Source organism: Dromiciops gliroides, chromosome 4 (genome assembly GCF_019393635.1).
Source record: "Dromiciops gliroides isolate mDroGli1 chromosome 4, mDroGli1.pri, whole genome shotgun sequence".
In the NCBI taxonomy this organism is placed as follows: domain Eukaryota; kingdom Metazoa; phylum Chordata; class Mammalia; order Microbiotheria; family Microbiotheriidae; genus Dromiciops; species Dromiciops gliroides.
In genome coordinates this window covers 17745887-17757897 of record NC_057864.1, presented here as the reverse complement: position 1 = coordinate 17757897, position 12011 = coordinate 17745887, and the positions used below count along the sequence as shown (strand labels likewise).

Below are 12011 nucleotides of genomic sequence, written 5' to 3'. Positions count from 1 at the left end.
GGATGGTTTGTATGAGACTTCCAGGTTCCCCTTTGCAACTTTATTTCCTGCTATTGCCCCTTATACAGGCTACTTATAAACTTACTTACTACACTGATTAGATGAGGAGGAGATGGTCAGGGGCACCAGAACAAGATACAGGTTGTTTTGGGGGGTTATGGGGGGCGGGAATGAGGGTTAAGTGACTTGCCCAGGGTCACACAGCTAGTAAGTATCAAGTGTCTGAGGTAGGATTTGAATTCAGGTCCTCCTGAATCCAAGGCTAGTGCTTTATCCACTGAGCCACCTAGCTTCCCCTTCAAGATACAGTTTTAACTAATACACTAACCCTCTCTCTAACATACATATATATATATATATACACACACATGTGTATATACATATACACATGTATCTACACACATACATGTGTGTATGCATATGTATATATGTATACATGTAGATGTGTATATATTATAAACATATGTTAATGTCTATTTAGTCTTGGTCTAGCCTGGATATTTATCCTTTTTGCTTTCTTCAACCCCTTTTCCACGTCCTCTATCAGCACATCTGGAACAATGATAAAAACCTTACAGATCTTTTCCATTTTTTATCTCTTTGATGTCCTTCTTCCAGTTTCATCTATAAATGCCTTTGATTTTACTTTGCTTGGTGGAGTTTATCGTCAGACTTTCTCAGCTCAGTCCTCAATTACTTGACTGTACGTGTTTTCTCATTGATGTCAGTGCACCCTCCAATGATGCACGCCATCTTATGTGATTCCTTCAAGAAGGTCCCCACAGGAAGGTGTCTCCTTGCACTAGAGGACTTCCTTGATCATCGTGTCTATAATTTAGATGCACTTTAAGGCTTACAAAGTATTTTACAAACGTTATCACCTTTTATCCTGGCTTCCATCAAGTCTCAGCTAAAATCCCACCTTCAACAAGATGTCTTTCCCAACCCCTCTTAATGTGAGTGCCTTCCCTCTGGTGATTATGCCCAATTGATCCTGCTTGTAGCTTGTTTTTGCATAGTTATTTGTGTGTTGTCTCCCTCATCAGATTGTGAGCTCCTTGAGGACCAGGACTGTCTTTCACTTTTCTTTATCCCTTGATGCAGCAGAGCTCTTAAGACAGCATTTTTCTGTACTGAGTGTGCCCTTAGCACATCGCAGACACTTAATAAACGCTAGTTGACTGATGAATTATCCTCAATACAACCTTGGGAGGAAGGTGTTACTATCATCTCCATTTTCCAGATGAGAAAACTCAGGCAGACACATGGTCATGTAGCTAGTAAGTGTCTAAGAGCAGATTTGAACTCAGTGCTTCCTGACTCCAGGTCCGCTGTGCCATGATCTAGCTGCCTCAGCAGAATACCAGTGGCACACTCTAGCCTCTTACTCCCCACCATCCAACCATGTCATCTTCTCCTTCTACCATACGTTCTCTGATGACCTTTTACACTCTATTCTTCATCCCTCCTCATTGGTGAAATGTTCTAGCCTACTCACAGCCACTGTGTGGCTCCCCATTGTGTGATGATCGCGTTTAATCTTCAGAGACTGTTGTATTCTGTGATTTGTGGCCATACAACATTAGGAATACGTGTTGGTGTTGAAAGGCTCAACCTCAAAAGAGTTTGGTCTGACCATCCACAAAGACAGACCTAGTGAAGGAAGATGGTCTACTGTCCAGGTTAGGGTGCAGGTCTCCATGGACAGCCTAGACACCTCTGCATATAATAAGCCTTATAGGGCTCTTATAAGCTCTTTTATAAACTATTACTTTTCATAATCTTCCCTAGAAGTTGTGACAAGTGACAAGTGACATGGACCAGTAACTTCACTGGTATAGGGAACTCCTAAGTGAGAAAACTACCTCTAGCACCACAGATGGGTGCCTTCTTAGCAATTTGGGGTTCTAGAGAGTTGTCTAGGGCACCAAGACATTAAGTGATTTTGTTCATAGTCGCATAGTCAGGATATGTCTGAAAGAGACTTGAACCCAGGTCGTCCTGGTTTTCATGATGAGCTCTCCATCCACTATGCCGCAAGGATATTCTAAATCATTGTTGTCCAGGGCTTCCATATCTCTCCCCCTAGTAAATGATTCAGGAGTTTGCTAAATAAGGAGATTGTATACTCTTTAGGTTTTCTTATTAAGACAATTTACTTCAGTGAAACAGAGGTCAATGTCCTTCCCTCTATCTGATTCCCCAACCCCGCCCCCTTTTTGTATCAGTAAATTGTTTAAATAGGTCAGGTTTGAATTGACTTAATTGGATGCTATAGCTTTTTTTTTCCTATTTTTATCCTTTCTTCTAGTTCTGTATTCATTATGATAAGTCAATCGTCTAACTGTACAGAGATAAATGAATTGGGAGTGAGTGTATCAGTAACCAGTCATTTCTTCAAATATAGTTGATTACTCTTTTTTGTGATGTTGTAAAGTGACATGTTTATTGGGTGTAGAGAAGGAAACTTTAGCCCATTGAGGGAAGTTAGTTTGCCCAAGAAAACAAAAGTGTTTGCTGTAAATGGTTGGACCAGAGCACAGATGTCCAGGCTTCCATCTCTATCTCCCTACTCCATGAACAGTCTGGATCCCTTTTGAAAGGTAGTCTACAGAAACACATGACCATGCTTCATACAGACAGATGCTTGTGGAGGCAGAGCAACACAGGAAGGAGTAACACTAGGCTGGGAGATGAAGCATGGGTCCAAATTCTAGCTGCAATATTTATTCTCTATATGACCCCAGTCAAATTGGTTAACCACTCTGAGCTTTATTTTCTTCATGTGAAACAGGAGGGGTTTAGACTCAATCACCCCCAAGGGGCCCCTTCTAAAATGAGGATAATGATTGTATTTACCTACCTTCCAGGACTCTTGTGTTTAAAGGATTTTGTAAAACAAAGTACGATAGAAATAGCTATTTCTAGAAGTGTTTGGATGCTGTGTGTGGTTTAATGGAGAGGGCACTAGACTTGGAAGGAAGAGAAAGCCCAGGTTCAAGTCCTGGCCCTGATATTGAGTGGCTGGGTGACCTGGGGAAAGTTGTCAAACATCTTGGCCTCAATTTCCTCAGCTGTAAAATGGAGATAGTGATTCCAATGCCTACCTCTAAGAATTGTCATGAGCAAAGTGCTTTGTAATCCTTAAAACAGACTTGGAGTCTGGTTTCCCACCCACTTCTGACACTGAGCTAGATACCATGAGCAAGACATGTCATTCCTCTGAGGTTTACTTTCCTCATCTGTAAAAATGAAGGAACTGAACCAGATCACCTTGGAGATTCCTTCTGGTTCTAGGCCTTTGATCCTATGCTATATTACCCCATGGGCAGCATCTTAACTGAAGGGGAGTAAGCCACACCAATGAGATCATGAATTCACCATTGTATTGGAGAAGTGCTGTATAAGAAAACTGAGATAGAGTAGAGGTAGCTGACCCACACATACACAGAGAAAACTCACAACTCATGGAAGGTGAGAGGAAAGAGAAAATTAAGGGGGACATTTCAAAGCCATAACTAGGGAGAGGCCATTGGTTCTTAACCTCAGGGCATCAGAATTTAAAGGGTGCTGACAGCACTTGCAGTCCTTCAACAAGCAGCTAATACCTATTTATTAAGAATAATTAGTAAAAATGGGAAAATTCTAGCTAGGGTTGGGATGAATTCCTCCCTGCCCTACCCTGCTCCCCGTACCCTATAGTCTTCCCAGCACGAGTCTCCTGCTGATGTCATTTGGTCTGTTTCCTGCTCCCCTGCCCCTCCTTCTATGGGACAGTGTCCCTCCTTGCCGCCCCTCCTTAATCCAAAGACAAGCATTATATCTCGTGCCTTCTTTACAACTCTGGGAAGGTGTGCTGTCCAAGCCATTACCAGTCCCAGCCACGTCTTTAGAAGCCAAAGCCCATTGGGTGGGGAGCACACTAGAAAAACAGCTCATTGATGACTCAAGTGATTCAATGTCTCACCTTATTGATTCCCACCCAGCTTGGGAACAGACCTCAATAACCAACATCAAATGGCTTAATAAGGGGCATGGCAAGATTTACTGATGCCATGTGCTTTTCATTAGGCAGAGTGAGGAGAGGAAAGAAAAAAAGCTGACCTACCAGTCATGGGCCACTGTGTCTTTTTAGCCTGATGACGGCTGCCCAGCCAGGAAAGTGAGTAATCGGAAGCCATCCGAGACAGCCACAAGACCAGAGCTTGTCAAAAGCATTAGGAAAAACAAAAAAAAAAAGATTTCCACTCACCACTGAACTCTTCCCTCCCCCCTCCATCCTTTTTTCCCCTCTTTCACACAGAGGACTCAAAAAACAGGGAAATCAAAGCATTTATAAGGGGAAAGATTCCCCAGAGACTAGAGGTCAGACTTGGGAAACAACAGGTTCATAGGCTCATAAATTTAGAGCTGGAAGAGACCTTAGAGACTAGACCAAATCTTTTACAGAAGAGGAAACTGAGGCCACAGAGTTTAAGTTACTTGCTCAGGGTCACATAGCTAGTGAATGTCTGAGGTAGGATTTGAACTCTGATCTTCTTGACTCCAAGCCAAGTGCTCTAGCTACTGTTCCACCTAGCTGCTTTTGAGAGGGTAATTTCTAGCTTCTTCCACATAGGCTTCTCCAAAGAAATAGCAATGGAAATGGCTAGAAGCACTAAGTGGCCACAGAAAGACTTGGGACCTAGAACCACACTGCCACCAAAGGTGGCACTTGCTGGAACAAGTGGACAAAACTGACTTCCTTGTCACAATCCTCCAGAAGGCATCCTCTGTTGCCACACATGATCCATAAGTAGGAGTGTGGGGGAAGGTATTGGCACAGTCTATTCTATATTATGCAGAAAACATGGTCCCCTATCCCCGAGCAACTCAATATATTTGACCGGTCCCTTCCATGCTGGACAATGAAAACTTATTTTAAATTAAAAAATTTGACTCTCACTGGGGCGAGGAGGTTCTGAGGTTTTTTAAAATAGCACCTGCTACAAAGACCATTGCACTGATCCCTGCAGCCAGACTAGATAGAGTCAAGGGAAATGACACTCATCAGGATTTTTCTCTTTTATAAAATACCACCTGTGACCTACAGCTCTGCAGCCAGCTAGCTGAGTGACCGTTGTTGGCGAGGTGCTTTCCCTGACTGACCTTGGGCTTTCTCATCTGTAAAATGAGGGACTTGGGCTACATGACCTTTAAGGTCTGACATGTCCATCTCTAATATCATGTGTTCTAAGGCCCCTCCCACCGATGACTTTCTATGTCCTCTGATCTCTTCCACCTATGACTAACTTCCTATGTTCTAAGATCTCTCCTTCCAATGACTTTCTGTGTCATCAGGTCTCTCCCACCTATAACTTCCCATGTTCTAAGATCTCTCCCTCCAATGACTTTTTATATCCTCTGGTCTCTCCCACCTATAACTTTCTAGGCCTGTGTTCTAAGGGTACTTCCAGCCCTAACATTCTTTTCTGTGTTCTAAGAAGTTCTACTTTATTCATCTTTCCAGTTCTGAGGTTCTTTAATGGATAGAGACTTGGCTTTGAAGTCATGAAAAGGAAGCTTCTCCAAGTCACTTCATTTCAAATTTTTTTTTCATGACGTAATTGGGGTTAAGTGACTTGCCCAAGGTCACACAGCTAGTAAGTGTCAAGTGTCTGAGGCCAGATTTGAACTCAGGTCCTCCTGACTCCAAGGCCGGTGCTCTACCCACTGCGCCCCCTAGCTGCCCCGACTCTTTGGGCAAATTTAAGACCATAAATTCCAGAGCAGTTACCAAGTTGCATTGGTAGAGGGAGTTTTTTCACTGAACATTCCCTAAACTACTGAAACCGCAGGTTCAGGGCCTTGCAAGTCTCTTCCAACTGCAACATTCCATGATCTACGGGCTTTTCCATTTCCAGCGTTCTCTCTTACATTCTATTCCTTTATGTTCTGAGGTCCTTCCAGCTCTAACAGTCTAGGCTCTAAGAGCCTTTCCACCACTAACATTCTATATTCCAAACTTTCACATTCTAAGGCACAGTGGAGACAGGGATGGGCCTGGAGTCAGGGAGACCTAAGTTCAAACATAGCCTCTGACACTCGCTAGCTGTATGACCCTGGACAAGTCACTTAACCTCAGTCTACCTCAGTTTCCTGTCCTATAAAATGTGGATAATAATGGCATCCACCTCCCAGGGAAATCAACCGAGGTAATGTGTAAAGCACTTTGCACAACGCCTGGCACTTAATGAATGTTTGCTTCTTTCCTTCCCTCCCTCCCCCTTGGATACCCTGCGAGCCAATGTTTCATGTTCTAAAGTTCTTTCCAAGTCTGACATTCTGTGGCCTAGCATTCTGGCCTCTACAGGACCTTCCAGCTCTGATGATCCTTGATTCCATGCTTAGACTCCTAGGCCAATGAAACAATTATCCTCTAAACCAGGGCTTCTTAAACTTTTTCCACTCTCAACCCCCATTTTTGAGGAGAAATTTTGACTCTTCCCCGGGTATAGAGTTATATAAAATAGGCATACATATCCTTTTACTGTGGCCAAGTTTTTCACAACCCCCACATCAGTCATGTGACCCCATATTGGGTCTCAACCCACAGTTTAAGGAGCTTTGTTTTAAACAATGGTCTAAGTCTAAATGAAATAAAGGGTTGGAATGGAGCTCAGGACGGGGCTTTGGCTTCAGGAAAAGCAGGGAGGGGGGAGGAAGGGCCCATACATACCTGGAATGGTCACTCTCTTCATCTCCACCTCCTGTAAGAAGGCATTTCCTATCTCCCCCTCTTCTTAATTCTGGTGGGATTCTCTTCCATTTATCCTGTATAATCTCTCATTTGTGTATTTCATTGTTTTTGTGTTTTCTCTCCCATTAGACTATGAGGTCCTGGACAGCTAGACATGTCTGTGGCCTTTCTTTGTATCCAAAGTGCTTAGCACAGTGCCTGACACAGAGCAAACACTTGAATGAACTAGGGTAAGATCCTATAAGCAGAAACATTCAAGACGGACTAAAGCAGGGGTCCTTAACCTTCCCTGTGTCCTGGACCCCTCTGGCAGTCTGCTGAAGCATATGGAGCTTTGTCAGAATCCTGATTCTAAATGCAGAAAATGACACAGGAATCTGATTGGATGGAAAGACCATTATTGAAAGTCTTCAGAACAAGTTTGTGGACCCCAGATTAACAATCTAAGTGACATCAGATTTCCAAGCATTGCTGGGAAGCAAGGAAAGATCTGATAACAAAGCATTTAAATGCCCACTTCTTAACAAAAGAAAATGAGTGAGAGATCTACTATATGTCACCTTGTGGTAGGGATCCCTAGCTTTGGTTTGCTATTGCAACCTACCAGTCTAAAGGGGTGGAGAGACAGAGGGGAGAACTTTCCATGGGCACAAGGTGAATTGTCTGGAAGGGGGAAATGAAGAGAACTCTCCAGGAGATGAGCCTTGTGCATAATTGATCTGACAGAGCGCTGCCTACTCTATCATCAGGGCTGAAATATGGCTTGCCTCCTGAGTAATAACATAGCAAACGACCCCTTCTGTTAGGGGGCGGGTTTAATCAGGAAAGTTGCTGCCTCTGTCAGCCAAAATGCACGACTCTCAAAACGAGACCACCATCTTGAAGTTTGAAGCTGGAATTCTTGGAATGCCGTAGTCAGTAGGAATGAGGGGATTTCTTCCCTGAGAGGCCTGGCTCCCTTTGTTCCTTCTCAGCCCTGTTTATTCTACCATGGAAGAGATCTCACATCTGTCCCCTTCTCTCTGCTCTCGCTGCAGCCACCCCAGATCAGCCCTGATTATTAGCATTCTTATTAGTTAATCAACAAGCATTCATTAAGAACTCACTACATTCCAGGCACTCTTCTGGACAATGGGGATGCCAAGATGAGAATTTACAGGCAGCTAGCTGACAACAGTAGGTAGAGTGAAGGACCTAGAGTCAGGAAGACCTGAGTTCAAATCTGATCTCAGACATTGACTAGCCATGTAGGCAAGTCACTTCACCCTACTTACCTCAGTTTCCTCATCTGTAAAATGAGCTGGAAAATGAAATGGCAAATCACTCCTGTATCTTTGCCAAGAAAATCTCAAATGGGGTTACAGAGTCAGACACAATTGAAACGACTTAACAGCAAACAATTACAGTGGAACAGGGACAAGAGTATATATACCTTTAGCTGGCCTCATAAACTCCCACTACCCCTCTCTATTGACATTCTAGCTAGGCCTAACTTCTTGTCCCCTACCCTTTCATCTTCCCTTCCTAACTCTTTTTTTTGAGGGCAATGAGGGTTAAGTGACTTGCCCATGGTCACACAGCTAGTAAGTGTCAAGTGTCTGAGGCCAGATTTGAACTCAGCTCCTCCTGAATACAGGGCTGGGGCTTTATTCACTGTACCACCTAGCTGCTCCCCCTTCCTAACTCTTAACTAGGTTTGTGTCAATGTCCATGCCTCCATCCACCTCCATTTGTTAAAGTCTTTCCCTGTCTTCAAGACCTAATTCAATGCCACCTCTTTAAGCATGCCCCCTCTGCTATACATTTCACCCTCATGGTTGCTTCACTATAGCACCCCTTCCCTGGGGGTCCTCACTGCCAACTCCCATGGGGGTCAAGACTGTGTGAAACTTACTGTCCTCTCTCCCAAACTGACTGAACTCTGCCTATTCTCTGAATTGTCCCCCTACCACCAATTCAACTGTTCTTGAATGAATAAGTGAATGAATAAAAAAGCATTTATTAAATGCTCGTTATGTGCCAAGCACAACGTTAGGGCCTAGAGGTAGAAAGAGAAAACAAGACTGTCCTTGGTCACAATCTAATTTGGCAAGATCACCTCAAGAAGGTTTCTGCCGGACTGGGGATGGAAAGGTTCAGTGGTCTTCGGGGTCAGTAGCAAGGGCAGATGGCAAGGGCCAACCATGCTTGGGGTATATCATCAGGGTATTTGGCAGTGCTCTGGGGTCTGGAGGGAACAGTGTCAGCTGGTACGGGAGGCCCTGGGACAGGGCAGCTGGTGAGCTCCTGGGATCCTCCATCTTACCAGAAGGTTTGTGGTTGGTAACTCCCAACTCATCAAAGTAAATAGCCATCTCCCCACTGCTGGGGCCTGCAAGTAACTAGGCCTGTGACCTTTAGTAAAATAATTCTCAGCTGGGGTTGATCGAAGACCTCTTTAAGAAATGGGACTGGCCTGGTGGGCAAGAAGACTTTAGGCCATTTGCATTTCTTCATTCCTGGCTTAGGGTTTCTAAGGCCTTGGGCCTTATTAAACTCTCACACTCCTTGCCTGAAAAACTGGGTCAGTCAACAAGCATTTATTAAGCACCTACTAGTGCCAGTCATTATAGGAAGTAGTGGTGACAGGAAGAAAGACAAAAAACTGTCACGATGTAAGGGGGAGAGAAGATGCAAACAGCTGTGTACAAACAAGTCATAGACAGGACATATTGGAGGTAATCTCAGAGTGGAAGGCACTCACAGTTGGGGTTATGGAGAAAGACCTCCTGCAGAAGGTAAGATGGGAGCTAAACACTATTCAGTCAGTTGGGCTCTCTAAAGAGCAACAAGAGAGACAGTGGCAGATACAGAGAAACCAAAAAGCAAAGATAGAGAGATTGGGAGAGCCACAACTAAGCTGTGGGGTGCACCTGTGCTTTAGGGGGTGGGATAGAAATAATAATGCACTAAAAGAGACTAAAATGGAGTGCTCACACAGGTAGGAGAGAACAGTATCCCAGAAACCAAGGCGGGGAAGAATATCCATGAGGAGGGAGTGGTCAGCCTTGCCAAAAGCTGCAGCTCAAAGAGAATGAGGGTAGACAAAAGATCATAGCCAGAGGAGGAGAGAGAGGGAGAGGGAGCTGAGGTGGGGAAGAGGAAGGGGGATAGAGAGAAAGAGAGGCAGAGAGAGGGAGGGAAGGGGGGGAAGAGAGAGAGAAAGAGAGACAGAGGAGGGGGGAGATAGAGAGGGGGTGGGGAGGAGGAAGGGCAATAGAGAGAAAGAGAGGCAGGGAGAGAGGCAGAAAAGGGGGAGAGGGAGAGGGAGAGAGAGAGGGAGAAGAGAGAGGGGGAGAGAGAGAAAGAGAGGAGAGGGAGAGAAAGGGAGAGAGGAGGGGGACAGAGAAAGAGACAGAGGGAAAGAGAGAGGCAGGAACAGAGGGAAGAGAGAGGGGAGAGGGTGGGATAGAGACAAAGAGAAGGAGAGGGAGAAGGGGGAAAGGAGAGAGAGAGAGAATTAGAAAAGGGTGGGTGTGGGGAGTGCCTGTACTTGAGAAGAGAGAATGATTGAAAGAGACACTTCTTGGAGATTACAATTTAAAGCAGAAGGATAAATGGGAAACCTCTCATTAACCTCTGTTATCAATCAACCAGAACCACAGCAAGGGGAACCCAATATCATACAATGAGGCCACATACCAAGGCCATGATTTAGAAGGACCACCCTGTGGAGCACTTGCTCCCTGGCCGCAAATCCAAAATGGATGGTCTGGCTCCCATCTCCCTGACTTTTTGCCCACTGTGCCCTAATGCTTTTCCTCCTCCTCCTCCCCTCCACCTTCCAAAATCATTCATTTCCTTCAGCACACAGCTCAGGCACCACCTTCTAAATGAACATTTTGCTGATGCCCTCCAGGTACCAGTGTCTCCCTATCTTGTGCCTCCCCCTCCCTTCAAGAATGACTGTATCTGAAAGGACCCATCTAGTCCAACCCCCTCATTCTGCTGATGAGGAAACTGAGGTTCAGATGAGCTAAGCCCCAAATCCCCCAAGCAAGAAGTGTCAGAGATAAGATTTGAACCCAGACTTTGGGCTCCACTGTGTCAACCCAGATGCAGTGCCTCCAAAATCATCTCCCATGGGGCCATTAGTTAGTATACATTTGCCTTATGGTTACACGTGTTCATGTTTCTTCTTTCATTGCATACAAGTACCTGAAGGGTGGAGATGCTTCCTTCTTACTATTGTATCCCTAGCACCTAGCACAGTATCTGACACATTGTGGGGGTTCAATAGAGACTTGTTGATTGATTGATTGATTGATTGATTGATTGACCCAATCCAATCCAACCTACAGCATCTCCTCACCAACAGCTAGAGCCTCCTTTCCCTCACAACCTTGTATTTACTTATCTTAATTATAAATATATGTATATATAACAATCAGGTCTCCAGAAAATTTCCTCCTTGCTCCTAGGACAGCTGCCCAGACACCACATCCCTGCGCATAGAGCTAGAAAAATCCATTCACCATCATCTCTTCCACCCCCACCCCTCAATTTACAGAAGATGACAGTGGAGCCAGAAAAGGGAAATAGTCTGGTACGGAAAGGGTACAAGCACTTACTGTGGGCCAGCTAAGCAGTTTACAAATATCTATGAGAGAGTTAAGTGGAAGCGCCAGGACTGGAATCCAGGATTCTTCTACCAATCTAAGCTCTCCACCTTTCAAGCTCACATCTACTTTCTGAGGCCCCTAATCCTCAATGTTACACTGGTCATTCATTCATTCATTTAACAAACCTTTATTGGTAAGTGCTTTCTTCATGCAAAGGACCAGACTAGGTTCTGGGGAGATGCCAGGTTGTGATAAGGCAAGGTCCCTGACTTCAGATAGAAAATCAGGTGCCAACCCAGTGCCAAGCACTGGGGATACAAGGTAAAAGTGAACACAGACCCTTTCCTAAAGGACAATGCTTTCTCTCCTTTAATTCTTTCCTATTTGTCTGCTTTGGATAAATTTGTTTGCATGTTATCTCCCCCATTAGATTATAAGATCCTTGAGGGCAGGGACTATCTTTTGCCTCTTTGTGTATCCCCAGTGCTTAGCACACAGTAGGTGCTTAATAAATCTTTATTGAATTGAAGGAGCTTACTTAATGAGGAGGGGGGACAACATGTAATAAAAGGCAGCATTTCTAGAGTATTTTAAAGATTGCAAAGCGCCTTACATATGTAAGGCTCAGAATGGTGCCTGACGCACAGTTGGTGCTTAATAAATGCTAAACT

At 44.5% G+C, this 12011-nt stretch overlaps 1 protein-coding gene across 4 annotated transcripts in view; it reads left to right on the top strand.

The window, feature by feature from the left end:
* NFIA (nuclear factor I A) overlaps positions 1-12011 on the top strand; it is a 708739-nt gene that overhangs the window by 119323 nt on the left and 577405 nt on the right. The window lies entirely within an intron of this gene.